The following is a 17,640-nucleotide window of genomic DNA, read 5'->3' on the forward strand; positions in this document are numbered from 1 at the left end:
ACCTAATTAGCCATATTATACTAATTACTCAAGTGCCCCATGTCATTCTGCTTGTTCATTCATGACTTTATGTAAGGTATTCTCTAGAGTCCAATGACCTTTGCCTCCATTGTTTGTCTAATGAATTGTACTTTTTTAAGTTTATTTATTTTTTAAGTACTCTCTATAACCAATGTAGGGCTCAAACTCACAACGCTAGGATCACGAGTCCCATACTCTTCTAACTGAGCTAGCCAGGTGCCCCTGAATTATACTTCTGAGCTTTGCTTCCAGACCGCTTAAATAATCTTCCTCTGGAAGTCGTCTTTGGTGTGTCAGTCAGGAAGGCTGGGTTATCCTTCAAGAACAACCCCTAAATCTCAGTGCCTTCAAACTACAGAGCTTTCTTTTTCACTCCTGTTACATGTCTGTCATGAATCAGCTGGGTACCATTCTGTGTGTCATCCTTTCTCTGGGACTCAAGCTGACAGAATGTTATCATTGAACTCTGATTCTTAAAAAGCTTTGACTGGAAATGACAGGTCACCTCTATTTCTATTTCATTGGCTAAAGCAAGTCATATGTTCACATCTAACTTGAAGAGGTCAAGGAGATACACTCCTAATATGTGCTGAAGAGAAGGACCAGAAATATTTGGTGGAGAGCAATAATTACCACAGATGATACCTTCAAACCTGATTAATCCCTGCTTCGTACTTCTTAATACCTCTGCATTTCATTGAATGGAGATTATAATGAAACCTTGTTGTAATGTTGAATGTGACTTTTTTTTGTCAATTGGCTCTAGACCTCTCAAATTCTTAGCTAGTTAGCCAGGCAAATTTGTCCCAATAATTTCATTAACCTCAAAATAATGAAATTCTTTGGTTTCTAAGTTTATATCAGTTGTTCTCTACTTTGGCTGTACATTAGAATCACTTGCAGTGTTTAAAAATAAAAAAGATTCCTGAGCCTCCCTCAGAGCAATTTAAATCTGAATCTCTCAGTGTGGGCCCTGGCCTCAGAATTTTTTAAGCCCTCTGGGACATTCTCTTTTTGTATTTCCTCCTAACCATGTCTACATTTACCCATCTTTTTGGATTCCCTCTCCTGTGTAGGATTCTTTCATATGTTGTTCCTTGATCTTTCTCTCCTTTCATTAGGTGATACAAATAACATATTTGAAAAACACAAAGCAAGATGCAAATGTAACATACTTGAAACATATAAAGTAAGGTACACCCAGACCGGCAAGGTTACTAGTATTCTGTGTTAACACCTCTAGGGCCTGGTTTTTATGGCCGTTTAGTGGCTATAACAGCTGATCACAGTAGCATCCACGTTTTCTTCGGCTCCTTTGATTAGTGATCCAATTAATCCTAGCCTTGAACTCTGTGTCTTTTCCAGTGGTATCCATTGCTTGGATGTCAGATAATCAGCTTTTTATAATATTGTTTGTTAAAACAATATTTTATTCTAAGAACTGTATGTTAAAGAGAAATAGTCCTTGGCCTCAGGTATAATATTTGTACAAAATCTATAAACCAAAGAGACACTGCTTATTACTATAAGATAACATTTTGTTTTGTTTTCGTTTTATTTTAGAGAGAGAGAGAGAGAGAGAGAGAGAGCACACATGCAAGTGGTGGGTGTGGGTGGAGGGTCAGAGGCAGAGGCAGAGACAATCTTAAGCAGCCCAGGGTAGAGACCGACCTACACAGGGCTCGATCTGTCCACCCTGAGATCTGATTTGAGCCAAAATCAAGAGTCTGACGGACACTGAACCAACTGAGCCACCCAGGTGCCCGTATGGAAAAAAACACATCTTCTCCCTTTATTGTCTTACAACTGTTATCATGCGTAGATAAGAAAAAGATAGTCATTGTAAAAGTCATATTCTCAGAAAAACATCCATTGAAACTGAAGCAGTATTAACTTATATTTAATTTTAAGAACCCATGCTTTAGAGATGCCTGGGTGGCTCAGCAGTTGAGCGTCTGCCTTTGGCTCAGGGCATGATCCCAGTCCGGGGATCGATTCCCACATCTGGCTCCCTGCGAGGAGCCTGCTTCTCCCTCTGCCTGTCTCTGTCTCCCTCTCTCTGTCTCTCATGAATCTTTTAAAAAATAAATTTAAAAATAAATTAATTAAAAATTTAAAAAAAGAACTCATGCTTTAGCCCATTTTATTGTTTAAAAAATTTGGAACAGTAATGTGAAGGACTGTTTCATGTCTCTTTGCCTTTAAATGTGTCATACTATTTTTTTCTTGGAATACCTTTTCCCAACACTCCCCCCTACCTTTTTTTTTGCTTGGGAAAAATTCTGCATATTGAAAAATTCTGCAATTCTTAGCCTATGGAAAGAGTTTATCAAATAGATTGCTCTGACTTCTGTGCCCCTTATGCATTGTGCCCCTTATACATCTATTTTTGCACTGTGTTGCATTTATATTTTTTTCTCTTTCTTGCTTGCCTTCTAGTTTATAAACCTTTAAGGGCAAGGGCCTGTCTGCCTTTGTTTAGCTAGCAAGTGGGCTTTGTGGTTGTTGAGTGAATAAAAGCATACATTCTGTGTATGTGTCTGTGTAACATTTCATACAAGGCATTATGTAGTATATAATTCAGAAGGTGGTCTAATGAATTACGAATGCTTTCCAAAATAACCAGTTTGTGGCTGACTTACATTTTGCATGTTTTGTAATTTAAATTCATAAATCGATAGTACTAGTTGGACTTTATAAAAGAAGAAAGGTGCATCCATAATTATAAGAACTTTAAAGTTAAAGCTAGTTGTAATGTTAAAGCTAGTTGGATAAAACTTAATGGTCTGTTGTCGAACATTGAAGGTTCTGCTTGATTCTGGGAATTAATTTCTAGTTATAAAATACAGCATGTTTTTAGCCACTCCTAAGCATTTGTAGTTACGTTCTAGTTTCCGAAGTTTGGGTAACTGATCTGTGAAGATTCTTCTGCATAACAGAGGTAGTCAAGCATTGTATTTGTTCCTTCCTCATTGCTGTGGGGAGAGTGACAGTCACCTAGAGTGGAAGACAATAGATCCCTATTCCGGTGAGACAGATTTCATACATGTCTAAAGTGATTGGTGCTTACAGCATATGTCATACACACATACTTTTAAATAGATAAAAATTATTTCAAAATGAGTGTCTTAAAGAAATGTCACATTGGGCATTAGGCTTCCAGATTGTTACTTTGATCAGTTGTCTTTATAATCAGGTGATTTTATAAATGTCATCTTACCTTCCCCGTTACTTTTTTTTTTTTTTTTTAAGGTTTTATTTATTTATTCATGAGAGACACAGAGAGGGGCAGAGACATAGGCAGAGGGAGAAGCAGGCTCCATGTAGGGAGCCTGATGTGGGAGTCAATCCCGGGACTACAGGATCACGCCTTGGGCCAAAGGCAAGTGCTAAACTGCTGAGCCACCCAGGGATTCCCCCCCTTACTATTATGTAGCCTTACTCCACTGCCTTTTCTCCCACTGAAGTTTTTGTATTCTCAAAATACTGGTTCCAAGGCAGCTACTTAGGTTTGCTGTATTGGAGGATGTCAGAAGGCCTAGGGAAAGAGAGTCTCTTGTCTTAGAAGCAAGAACTGAGTTTGTCAAATAATTAGAAGACTTGGGAGAAGAGTGGATGAGGAAGAGAAAGGAATATAGAATTGGGTGTAATATAATTTCTGTTTTTTTGATATCCTTTAACCATTATATTGCCCATTATTATCCAAGATCTTCCTGACCAAGTTTATAATAAGCATATTATTAGTTACAGTTACTCAAGAGCCCAGCTTATTACAACAGTGAATGAAGTTATGTCTGTATTGTCATGTTGGTAATTTTTTATTGGTTTCTCACAAGATATATACTGTTGGGTAGTATACATTTTCTTATATTTAGTTCCTATTCTGATAATATTTTTGATAAAGGGAATATTTTCAGGGTTACTCAGAGATGAAAGATATAGCATAAGTATCTTAATTTTTTAATTGTAATATTTAGAATATTATGTAATTGAATTTTTTATGTAATTGAATTTTATTTAAAATACCTGTAATGCTTAAAATTATATAAGAATATTAGTATTTATAAATATGGCATTTTGAAAGCAGTGCATCATTATTTTGACATTTTCATTCTTATTTTTCTTTCCTTCTTTTTGTATTTTTTTTTTTCCCCTAAGAATTAATGTGCCATCTGGAAACCTCTGAGATCATGCCATAAAAGGAATTTAGGCTTTTTGGCAACCAGTCATTAGGATATGCTGTGACTATGTACCTTATCAGAATAATAAAACATAATTAGAAAGGTGTTTAACTCATATATATTTCAAAACATTTTTAAATTGAGGATTCTTGTATGGACATTTTGGGAATAAAAAAATTAATATTACCGTATCTCAAGGTTAAAATGATTAAGTTATCATTATAGGACAGTTGGTTCCTTAAATAGAAATGTAAATCAAAACCCTATATGACTAAATGGTTCCAAGCTTTTTCTAAATACTATATTCTACTTCTTCTTTACAGTGTTAAAACAAGCAAACAAAACTAGTTTCTAGAAAGGAGAGTTGCAATATTACATTGCAATTAACTTGCTCTATTCTTCTCTTCTGAATAATATAGTCATTGGAACTGTCAGCCAAAGGACTTTTTTTTGGGAACACTTTTTTTTTTAACTCTAAAAAGTAACAAGTTTTTTAAATTAATTGAGAGAAAACAGCTGAAATCATGCATTGAAGGGGTTAAGTCGACATGAAAGAATTCATTTCCACTTTAATGACCTAGCCTTGCTGGGTTAGGACGATGGGGAACATGCTTCTGACTTGTACTCCTATTGCCAATTAACACCTCCTATAACAGGTTGCCTCAGCTAGTCATTGAAGCTCAGGCAGTAGAAATAGTTTACATGCAGCTTGTTTTTCACACTAGTTGTTTAATACTCACAAAATTAAAGTATTAAAAGGTTGTTTCTTACCTTGCTGGATAGGAGATAAACAATACCATGGTAGTTATTTGTATATGTTTGAGTTTGCCTATTTTGTGTTCAGTTGTTTTTTTTTTCAGAGTATTTTAATTGCAGAAGCTGAAGGTAGTAGTTTCATCTACTTTTTTAAGTAGTAGATGAAATTTAAAAAATTTTGACAATTTGTCAAATTTGGGTTATATTGGATACCATAAATTAAAAATTATTTGCTGTCAACTATTCAGTATATATTTAGGTTTTATTTTGTCTTTCAAAAATAAAGTCACCTTCATTTGTTAATAAAATTTATTTTCTCTTTGTTGAAAAATACATATTTTAACAGACCTTTAAAAATAATTCTGTGATGCAGGACCAAATATATACCTTTAAACAGCCATTATAAAAATAAAGCCTGTGTAATATTTTAATCCTAGAACAACTTCTTAACAAATTTTGAAATGTTTTATGTTGTTTCCCAAGATAACTTTATATTTTTAGATAGTTTTAGAGTGTTGCAGTTCAGTGATACTATTTATTTTATATTTCTTTTAAGTGACACTTTGGTTCATGTTTAATCAGCAGGTATTTTAATAACATAATAAAATTGGCTAAATAATTGATACCAGTTCACACTAAGAGAAAGGTGGAGTAATATAACTAATAGTGTTAACAAATTTGTTAAAAGGCCTGAGTAGGTAACACTTTGAGGCGTTAGTTTTATCCTGTTATAATGGCAAATGCCTTTTTTTTTAACACTTAGTCAACAAGGGCTGCCCAAGTAAAAGTCACAGCTTTTTATGCTGGATCAGATTTTAACCTTCTAAATGAGGGTGGGGTGTGGGGAACCATGTCTCATTTAAGTTAACCACACTTAAAATTTGTGATCTGGATGTTAATTTCTGTTTTACTAAACGTGGCATATCAAAACTCATTGTTCAGTACCTTCATGGAGTTCATAATAGGTATTATAACAATGGTTAGGTATATTTTCATGGTATGTATAAAGTCTAGTTAACACTGCTTGTGCCTATGGCTTACCTGTTTACCCTATAATTGATTTTATACTCTTAGTCTAAAGGTGTTTTTCTCCTCTTTTAAAATAAACTTATTTTTGAAGACGTATGTAAGTGATTTTAAAGTTGCCTGTAGGAATTGAATATTGAGGAGTTATAGCAAATGTGCTTACTGTATTTCAGTTTCTTACTTATAAGAGGGTTATATGCAAGTATTTTAGTTACATGCTTTTTACAGCAAAATATAATTTAAATCATATTCCAATTTTTAAATTATAACATTAAAAATTTTTAACAATAGACTGTAAAGTAGTAGGTTTATTTTTGTTTTTCAAAGTAAACTACCCTACCCCCAGTGTGGGGCTCAAACTTATGACCCCAAGATCAAGAGTCACATATTCTACCAACTGAGCCAACTAGGCGTGCTGTAGATTTTTCTTATTTATCTATTATCAGTGATATGTGTGTTTCTATTTTATTGTGGCATTGTATGAAATACAGGCTAGTTTTCTTTAGTTTTTTATTTTAGTTTTTCTTTTACTTAATACCACATTAGTTATGGCAGGGCTTTCAGTTTTCTAATTTTTTTTTTTTTTTTTAAGATTTTATTCACTTATTTGAAAGAGAGAGTAAGAGCATGAGTTGGGGATGAGGGGAGGGGTAGTGGGGAAGGAGAAGCCGACTCTTCGCTGAGCAGGGAACCCAACGTTGAGGACATCGACATCACTGACATCATCATGGGGCTGCATTCCAGGACTTTAGGATCATGATGTGAGCCAAAGACAGACGCTCAACTGAGTGAGCCACCCAGGTAGCCTCTAATAGTTGTTTTTAAAGGACCTTGAAATTTAAGTTGCATCATGTTCAATCTCCAAAGAAAATGACTTTCTGTGCTTGTTTATTATGGTGGTAGTAGAATTGTTACAAGGCCAGCAGAGAATTTGAATAGTTCACACAGTATATAAGCTGATAACTTTAGAACTATGCTGTTTGATTAAGCACCAGAAAGAAAACTACTTTCTCCATTACTTAGTTTTTACAGTATTAATAATAGCCAAGTATAAAAATTAAAAAATATTTGGGCCTAGGTTTTCATTATTTAATCATTTGTATAGTTTTTCACTTTAGTTCACCCAGCATTTAGTTTAGTTTCTTAAACATAGTAAGTTCTCAAAAAGTGAAAAATGATTGAAATAATTCAACTTCTTTGCATTTATTTAGATTTTTTCATTGTACAAATGGTGATATGTATGATTGTTGTTTTGTGATCACTACATGTCCATTTTAGTAGAATGTAAGTATAGCCTAATAATGGTTACCTTAAGTTTAATTTAAAACTGTTTGTATCAGTTACTATATATGAAATCCTTTGTTTTTCATTAAATTCATAGGATTGCATATATGAGATGTGAAGACAGGTCTAGTTAAAGGGACTTGGAAACTTTCAGTGGGTGAGGAATAAAAACCATCATGTCTGCTTTACTGGATAGGGCCTCACAATCCTGGGATTCTCATTACTACATCATTACCCTGACAACCACTCCTACTTTATACATTTCCCTTTCTTGAATCCTCTGACTCATGTTTTTTTTCTTAAGTTATTTGAAATAGAGCTATACCTCAGTATCTTTGCTTAGGATTTGCCATCTAGCACCTGAAGTATCTAGAGATCTCAGCATAAGGAACTTAAAAAAATTTTTTTTTAAAGATTTTATTTTTTTGAGATGGAGAGAGAGCACAGTGGGTAGGAGGATCAGAGGGAGAAGAGACTTCCCACTGAGCAGGGAGCCTGATGCAGGGCTTGATCCCAGGACCCTGAGATCATGACCTCAGCTAAAGGCAGCCATTTAACTGGCTGCACCACCCAGGAGCCCCACTTTAAAAAATTTTTTTATTCAAGTACAATGGCATACAGTATCATATTAGTTTCAGGTGTACAATATAATGATTCAATGATTCTTTACATTTTCAGTGGTCATCAAAGTAAGGGTACTCTTAATCCCCTTCACCCATCCCGCAGGCCACCTCCTCTCTGGCAACTACCAGTTTGTTCTGTTTAAGAGACTTTTTTGTGTCTCTCTTTTTTTCTCTGTTCATTTGTTTCTTAAATTCCACATATGAGTGAAATTGTATGGTATTTGTCTTGCAGAGGAAGGAACATTCAACTGTATTGTTTAATTATTGGTTGTTATTTTATTCCTTGATTTATTTGCATTATTAAAAGAAGCATCATGAACATTCTGGTTCATGTAAACATCTCTGCTTATTTACTTAAGTAATTTCTAGGAGTGCAAAAGTAGGGTCAAAAAGTTTGTCAGTTGTAAGACTCTTGATATTGCTCAGTTGCTTTTCTGATAGATTATACCAGTGTTCAGAGTGTTTCTTTTGTAATACCCTCTCCAGAATTAGGCATTGTAAAGCTCATGCGATAGAAAACAACAACAACAACGTCTTAATGTGTTAATTGGCATTTCTTAATTAAAGAAGGTCAAATAGTGAGGGTGAACATTTTCATATTTATTTCATCATGTATTTATGTAATTACTTGCTTTATATTCTTTGCCCATGTTTCCATTACAGTTTTAGTATTTTGTTAATTTATATAATGACTTTTTGTCATAAATGGGGCAACTATTTTTTTCAGGTTTCTTTTTCTAATTTTCTTAATATTCGGAAATTTTAGATTATGTTGTCAGTTTCATATTATTATATGTGCAAATTAGAATGTTTTCTCACCCACATCATATAGATACTCATATATATAAATATTCATATATATAAAAATAGATATTCACATATATATAAGCAATAACTCTCCACACTCTTCTCCCTCCAGCTTCTGACAATCATTATTATACTTTTCTTTTTGATTTTGACTATTCTAAGTTACTCATCATAAGTGGAATCATACAGTATTATCTTTCTGATTGGCTTATTTCACTTAGCATAATATTTTAGTTCATTCATGTTGTAGTATATTGCAGAATTTCCCTACTTTATAAGGCTGAATAATATTTCATTGTATGTATATACCACATTTTGCTTATCTTTTAATCTCTTGATGTATACTTGGGTTGTTTCCACATTTTAGCTATTGTAAGTAATGTTGCTGTGAATATTGGTACAAAATATTTCATTGAAGGCCTGTTTTCAATTCTTTTGGGTATATAACTAAAAGTAGAATTGCAATAAACAAACAAACCTAAAAGTAGAATTGCAATGAATAAACAAACAAATGAATAAATAAGAATTGCAGGATCTTACAGTATTCTATTTTTAATTACTTGAAGAACTGCCATAACTGTTTTCCACAGTGGCTTTACCATTTTACATTCCTGTCAGTAGTGCACAAGGGTTCCAATTTCTCTGCATCCATGTTGTTTCTAGTTTGTTTTTTGTTTTGTTTTGTTTTGTTTTGATAGTAGCCATCCTAATGGGGCATAATAAGGTATCCCATTGTAGTTTTGATTTGCATTTCGCTTATGATTAGTGATGTTGAGCATCTGTTCATATGCTAATAGACCATTCATATATCTTCTTTGGATAAATTATGTTTTTTTGTTGTTGAGTTTTAGCTTTCTATATATTCTGGATATTAATCCTTTGTCGAATATATAATTTGCAAATACTTTCTCCCATTCTGTGGGGTTTTTTTTTTTTTAAGCCTTTTTACACTGTCGATAGTATCTTTTGTTTTTGTTTTTCTTGTCCATAGTATATTTTCATGCACAAATTTTTAAAATTTTCATGAAGTCTAATGTGTCTACTTTTTCTATTGTTACCTGTGCCTTTGGTGTCCAAGAAATCATTGCCAAGTCAACGTTATGAAGCTTTTGTCCTTTGTTTTCTTTTATTGTTTAGGTCTTATGTTTAGGTCCTTGATCCATTTTGAGTTAATTTTTTTAAGGTAATAGGTAAGGTTTCAGCTTCATTTATTTTAGTATTTGGATATCCAGTTTTCTAACACCATTTGTTGAAAAGATTGTCTTTTCCCATTGAATTGTCTTGGCACCCTTGTTAAAAATTTTTGACTATATATGCAAGGGTTTGTTTCTGGGCTCTCTCTGCTCTTCTTTGGTCTGTATGTCTATTATTTGGTCTTTGTGCCAATACCACACTGTTTTGATTACTATAGCTTTGTAGTAAATTTTGAATTCAGGAACTTTGAGTCCTCTGGTTTAGTTTTTTTTTTCAAGATTATCTTGGCTATTTTAGGGTCCCTTGAGATTATGAATTTAAGGATGGGTTTTCTGGCCATCCTGGGTTGGCTCAGCGGTTTAGCGCTGCCTTTGGCCCAGGGTGTGATCCTGGAGACCCACGATCGAGTCCCACATTGGGCTCCTTGCATGGAGCCTGCTTCTCCCTCTGCCTGTGTTTCTGCCTCTCTCTCTCTCTCTCTCTCTCTGTCTCTCATGAATAAATAAATAAAATCTTTTAAAAGGGGGGGGGGTTCTGTTTCTGCAAAAGTATCATTGGAATTTTGATAGAGATTATATTGAATCTGTAGATCACTTTAGGTAGTCTTGACATTTTAATACTAAGTTTTGTGATCCATGAACATGAGATGTGTTTCCCATTTCATGTTATTTATGTTCTTTAATTTCTTATAGTTTTCTTTGTGCAACTCTTTCACCTCCTTGGTTTAGTTAATTTCTAAGCATTTTATTCTGTTTAATGTTATTTTAAATGGAATTGCTTTTGTAATTTCTTCCCCCCCCCCTTTTTCTCTTTCTAAAAAGTAGACTCCATACCCAAGTGGGGCTTGAACTCATGACCCTGAGATCAGGAGTCCCATGCTATACTGAATGAATTAGCCAGGTGCCTTGCTTTTGTAATTTTTCAGATTGTTCATTGTTCATGATAGAAATGTAACTGATTTTTGTATTGGTTTTGTAGCCTGCCATTCTGCTAAATTTATTTATTAGTTCTAATAGTTCCTGTGTAATCTTTAGAGTTTTCTACATGTAAGAGCATATTGTCTGCAAACAATTTTACTTCTTCCTTTTCAGTGCATTTTACTTCTTTTCTTGCCTAGTTGCTTTGGTTAGAACTTCCAGTACTGTGTTGAATAGAAGTGAAAAAACAGGCATACTTGCCATGTTCCTGATTTTAGAGGACGCGCTTTTTGTCTTTTGCCATTGAGTATTATGTTCACTGTGGGCTTTCAGATATGGCTTTTGTTTATTGTATGAACTCTTTTTAAAGATTTCTTTATTTGGGGGGGCAGAGGGAACACGAGTTGGGAGGGACAGAGGGGGAGAGAGAGAATCTCAAGTATTTCTTGCTGAGCATGGAACCTGACTCGGGGTTTGATCTCATGAACCTAAGTTCATGACCTGAGCTGAAATCAAGTGTCTGATGTTCAACCAACAGAGCCACCCAGCTGGCCTCAGATATGGCTTTTACTGTGTTGAGGTGGTTTCCTTGTATTCCTAGTTGGCTCAGTGTTTTTATTATGAAAATGTGTTGAATTTTTTTAGATACTTTTTCTTCATCAGTTGAAACAATCATCTGAGTGTTTTTCCCTTCATTCTTTTGATGGGGTATATTACATTGGTCACTTTTTGTATACTGAACTGTATTTGCGTTGCAGTAGTAAATCCCACTTGGTCATATGTAAAATAATCCTTTCTGTATGCCGCTGAGTTTTGTGTGCTAGTATTTTGTAGAGGATTTTTTTTTCACCGGTGTTTGTAAGAGATATTGGTCTACAGTTCTCTTGTAGTGTCTGTATTGCTTTGGCAACAGGGTATTACTGGCCTCTTAGAATGAATTAGGAAGTTTCACCAATATTTTTAGCCAAGTTTTGTTATAATTTGATTTTGTAATGTAAATTATGAATCTGTGTGAATGGTGATATGATATGGAGAAACAAATTTAGTTTTAAATGTTTTTAGTATTAAACAGTTAACAATTAAAAATTAAAATAGAATATGTTCAATTCGTTGGTGATAACTTTGTAATCTAATGAAATAAGACTTTCTGGAACAATATAATAGTGTCAAGACATAGATAATCTGAATTCATTAGTACCACTGAAAAAGTTTATAATGATCAGGTCCAAAATCAGCTTTAGAGCTAAGTATTTATTTATTTTTATTTTTTAGAAGATTTTATTTATTTATTCCTGAGAGACACAGAGTGAGAGGCAGAGGGAGAAGCAGGCTGCATGCAGGGCGCCTGATGCGGGACTCATTTCCAGGACCCCAGGATCATGTCTTGAGCAAAGGCCAGTGCTTAACCAGTGAGCCACCCAGGTGCCCTAGAGCCAAGTATTTAATAGTGAAGTCTCCCAAATTTATAAGATGTAGTTGATTTAGTGTATATCGTTGATCAACATGGGTTTGAACTACACAGATCTACTTATATATAGATTTTTTTCAATAAATACAGTGCAGTACCGTAAATATATTTTCTCATAATTTTCTTAATAGTTTATCTTACTTTATTATAAGAATACAATATATAATCCATATAAGTTACAAAATTGTTAATTGTTCATTTATGTTATCAGTAAGGCTTCTGGTCAAGAGTGGGCTATTAAGTTTGGGGGGAGTCAGAAGTTATATTTGGATTTTTGACTGTGTCAGGAGTCAGTCCCTTAACCACCGTGTTGTTCAAGGTTTACTGTATTAATATTACTAGAACACAGAAAATGATAAAGAGTAAAATTTCACAATTATAAACCCAGCATAATATCAAAAGCCAACAAATTTAACAGAAAAAAGAAAATACTAGACCAGTCTCACTTGTAAACAGGGAAACAAAAACGCTAACAACAACAAAAAAGTAAATTATGCCAACAGTTTATCCCAGGAATAGAAAGGTGATTTAATACTGGGAAATCTATTACTGTAATATATAACTGGACAAAGGCAAGGTGAGTAAAACATAGTAGCCATTATGGCTGTGTTTACAAAAAAAAGATTATAGGTATGTCACTGACAAATCTCGCTAATCCTTTTACTTTGTTTTTATTTTTATTTATAAACAGCATATACATGAATTTCCATTTTAAATCTATTAGAGGCTTTTAACAAGGGACTTTATTTACTTATTTTTAAAGATTTTCTTTATTTATTCATGAGAGACACAGAGAGAGAGGGAGAGAGAGGCAGAGACTTAAGCAGAGGGAGAAGCAGGCTCCATGAAGGAAGGCCGATGTGGGACTCGATTCCAGAACTCCGGGATCACGCCCTGAGCTGAAGGCAGATGCTCAACTGCTGAGCCACGCAAGTGTCCCTAAGAAGGGACACTAATTCATTTATGTTTTTCCATTACCATTATATTTGATCTAACTTTATATTTGCTGTTTTTGTTTTACTCCCTTATTGGTTCCCTCCTAGTTTGTGTTTGTTACTGTTTTTGTTAGTGTTGTGTTTGCTTTTCTTCCTCCAGTGATTTTGTAAGATGTAAATTCAGTTTTATTGTTTATTGTGGTTATTTTTAAATTGTTCAGAAGACTTTTTTAAAAAAGATTTTATTTATTGGGGTAGCTGGGTGGCTTAGCGATTGAGCATCTGCCTTTGGCTCAGGGCGTGATCATGGAGTCCCGGGATCGAGCCCCACATCAGGCTCCCTGCATGGAGCCTGCTTCTCCCTCTGCCTACATCTCTGCCTCTCACTGTGTCTCTCACAAATCTTGTTTTTAAAAAAGATCTTTCTTTCTTTCTTTCTTTCTTTCTTTCTTTCTTTCTTTCTTTCTTTCATTTATTTATCTATCTTATCTATCTATCTATCTATCTATCTATCTATCTATCTATCTATCTATCTATGAGAGACACAGAGCGAGAGAGGCAGAGACGTAGGCAGAGAGCGAAGCAGGCTCCATGCAGGGAGCCCGATGTGGGACTCGATCTTGGGACTCCAGGATCATGCCCTGAGCCGAAGGCAGATGCCTAGCTGCTAAGCCCACCAGGTGTCCCTGTTCAGAAGACTTTTTAATCTATATTTCTGTAGTAGTCAAAATCAGCACTTAAACAGAGTTTTTTTCCCCCCTTCTTTCATTTCTTTCCACTGCCATGTATAGTTGTTTGGACAGTATCTATGGTTTTGAAATGTTTAAGATTTCATTTATTTATTTGAAAGAAAGAGAGCACGAGTAAGAGAGCATAAGCAGGGAAAGGGGCAGAGGAAGAGGGAGAAGCAGATCCCAGCTGAGCAGGGAGCTCCATGCAGGGCTCAATCCCAGGACCCTGAAATCATGACCTGAGCCGAAGACAGACGCTTGAATGACTGACCATCCAGGTGCCCTGAACCTTGTTTGTTTTTATTATTTAGATCTATCTCTGTTTCTAACTGCTTTCAGTAATCTTAACAGAATTTTTTAAATATAATGGCTTTTCTATTTTTCAGGCTTTAATTTTTATTTGTAGAGGCACAACTGGACAATTTAAGAAGTCCTTTGAAGGAGGATACATGGAATCATATTTTCTGAGTTCTTGTATATATAGTAACATGTTTGTGGGCCTTCCGATATTTTTTTAATTGAGTATAAAATTTCTGACTCACAGGTTTTCTCTCTTAAAACTTGGAAACTCTTTCATTGTTTTCTGCCATTTAATGTGGGAAAGAAATCTAAAGTCAGCCTGGGTTGCATTTTTTCATCAGGTTAGTTTTTTTGTTCATGTTTTTAGGAATTTTGCTTTATTCATGTAATTAAGATTTACCCAGTGTGACTGGGCGGCTCAGTCAGTTAAGCTTCCAACTCTTGATTTTGGCTCAGGGGTGTGAGATGATGTCCTGTGTTGGGCTCTATGCTGAGCATGGAGCCCACTTAAGATTCTCTCTCTCCCTTTCCATTTGCCTCTTCTACCCTCTCTTAAAAAAAATTGCCCAAGATTTTTCGAGGTATAATACTTTATTCAATATTATTGTCTGACATTTAGTGATCCAAAAGTTGAAAAAAAAATTTTTTTTTTTTTTTTCATTCAGGGAAGTTTTCTTCAGCTTTATCTTTACTTACTGATTGATTCTTTCTATTATTTTGTCCTTAGGAACACTATTTCTTAGCTTATAGCTCCTTTGTCCTCTAGTATCATTATATTTTTAGTTGTTTTCATCTCTAACTTTTTACTCTACGTATTGAGACATCTTTGGTTCTGTATCAGTGAATTAAACTTGTCAGGGGCACCTGGGTTGCTAAATCAGTTAAGTGTCTGATTTTGGCTCAAGTCATCTTACCAGGGTCCCGGGATTGAGCCCCACATTGGGCTTTCTGCTCTGTGGGGAACCTGCTTCCTCCTCTCCCTCTGCCTGCCGCTCTGCCTACTTGTTCTCTCCCTCTCCCTCCACCCTCCCCCCTGCCGCCCAGTAAATAAGTAAAATCTTTTAAAAAATGAATTTGTCATAATGTTATTTTTGCCCTTGTTCCCTCTTGTGTGATTTTATTTCATTATTTTTCATCTTTTCATCTTGGTCTGTCCTTGAACTTTTTATTTCAAGGTTAGGAAAGCTTACATAGTACTGATGCCAAATAGGTTTCTAAAATTTTGTTTATGAGTCTTATTTTTAGATGTCTTTCCTTTCTTCGAATCATCAGGGTGCTATACCTCAGGAGCATTTGCCAAGACAATATGGGTATTTTGTCCATAGCCCCACATTTTTCTTAACTTGGGTCATCTTTGATCTACAGCCATACAGGTTCGTATACAGATCTCTTAGCTTAGTGTCCAGGGTCTTAATGGAGTTTTCTTCTTTGCCTGGTTATATGCTATTCTGGACAAGTGTAGCAAAATGATAATCTCAAATATTCACGATTACGAGAGGTCCTTACCATCTGTCCCATAGACAGTATTTTACATGAGTTACTCTTTTTTTTATTTCTTCTGAGAATGCAGTTCAGGGGCACTGGGCTGGCTCAGTCAGAAGAGCATGTGACTCTTAATGGGAGAAGCATGCTCCCCGCTGAGCAGGGAGCCTGATATGGGGCTCTGTTCCCAGGATCCTGGAATTATGACCTGAGCCAAAGGCAGGCACTTAACCAACTGAGCCACCCAGATGCCCCTTGATCTCTGCTGTTGGTCTCAAGGTTATGAGTTTGAACCCCATATTGAGTGTAGTGATTACTTTTTAAAAATGTAGTTCACGGGCAGCCTGGGTGGCTCAGCAGTTTAGTGCTGCCTTCAGCCCAGGGCGTGATCCTGGAGTCCCAGGATTGTGTCCCACATTGGGCTCCCTGTATGGAGCCTCCTTCTCTCTCTGCCTGTGTCTCTCATGAATAAATAAATAAAATCTTTTTTTAAAAAAAAAAGTGTAGTTCACCACTACAAACTCTTTTTCTACTTCTTGCCAAGTTTATTTTTCCTGAGAAAATTTAGTCTGACTAGATCAAGAAACAGAATAGTAATGGAGAGAAGTAACAGGAAATACCACTGGCGGAATCCCTGGGTGGCGCAGTGGTTTGGCGCTTGCCTTTGGCCCAGGGCGCGATCCTGGAGACCCGGGATCGAATCCCACATCGGGCTCCCGGTGCATGGAGCCTGCTTCTCCCTCTGCCTATGTCTCTGCCTCTCTCTCTCTCTCTCTCTCTCTCTCTCTCTCTCTGTGACTATCATAAATAAATAAAAAAATTAAAAAAAAAAAAAAAAAAGGAAATACCACTGGCTGCTCTCTCAAAAAACAGCACCCATCCAGTAGAGAAACAGCTGCATGGTTTTCTATTCCTATGTTTCTGAACCAGAAGAAAATAGTGAAAGAGGAGGTAATGATCTTTATGTCGACTTACATAAGGCTTGTTCTCTCTCACAGTGTAACTGATGGGTATGTTTCATTTCCGTTCCATTGGCTTGTAATACCTCAGTTTATTCTTTTTTATTTTTTAAAGCCAATACTTAGGAAGTTCTTGCATGTGCCAGGCACTTTGCTAGGTACTGGTTATATATAATGTTGAACAAAACAGACTGTTTCTTTAACTGATGGCAAGCATAGTTTCTGGACTTTGTCAGTAATACATTTGCTGGTGGTGTGATGTTTTATTTCCCTGTTCCTTTTTTTAGTATTTTCTGGCAAGTTAAGGAGGGTTGTATTAAGAAAGAAAGAAAATCATAAAATATAATTTTTCTAAGAAAAAAAGTAACTGGGGGGGTGGGGGTAACTGGGTGGCTCAGTTGGTTAAAGTGTCCCCTTTGGCTCAGGTCATGATCCCAGGCCTCTGGGATCGAGTCCTACATCGAGCTCTGCATTGGGTTCCCTTCCCCATGGGGAGCCTGCTTCTCCCTCTCCCTCTCCCTACTGCTTCCCCTGCTTGTGCTCTCTGTCAAATAAATAAAATCTTAAAAAAAAGAGAGAGAGAAAAGTAATTTTCATATGTGATTCTTGTATTTAGAGAAAACTTCTTGTAGAACTTTTTATATTTAATACTTCAGCAAATATTATGAATTTTTAAGCAAAAAATAAAAGTTTTAAAATCACGGAATTCAGCATATAAATGACAAGAAGCACAAAATACACAGACAGACCTATAAGTCTGAAATGTAATGAGTAAAGCAAAAAGTAATGAGCAATTGTTTAATTTTAATAAGTAAATCCATAAAAGCAAGATAAAATATGATTTGTAATAACATTTGTTTTGTAATTTGTAATAGAGTTATTGTCAAGGAAAGGGAACTTTGAGCAAAACAGAACCTGGCAATTATAGGACACATCTCACTGTAATTTCCCAGACT

General features: G+C 35.3%; 1 protein-coding gene across 2 annotated transcripts in view; it reads left to right on the forward strand.

Moving 5' to 3' along the window:
* PSMD14 (proteasome 26S subunit, non-ATPase 14) overlaps nt 1-17,640 on the forward strand; it is a 101,616-nt gene that overhangs the window by 39,702 nt on the left and 44,274 nt on the right. The window lies entirely within an intron of this gene.

Source organism: Vulpes vulpes, chromosome 3, assembly GCF_048418805.1.
Source record: "Vulpes vulpes isolate BD-2025 chromosome 3, VulVul3, whole genome shotgun sequence".
In the NCBI taxonomy this organism is placed as follows: domain Eukaryota; kingdom Metazoa; phylum Chordata; class Mammalia; order Carnivora; family Canidae; genus Vulpes; species Vulpes vulpes.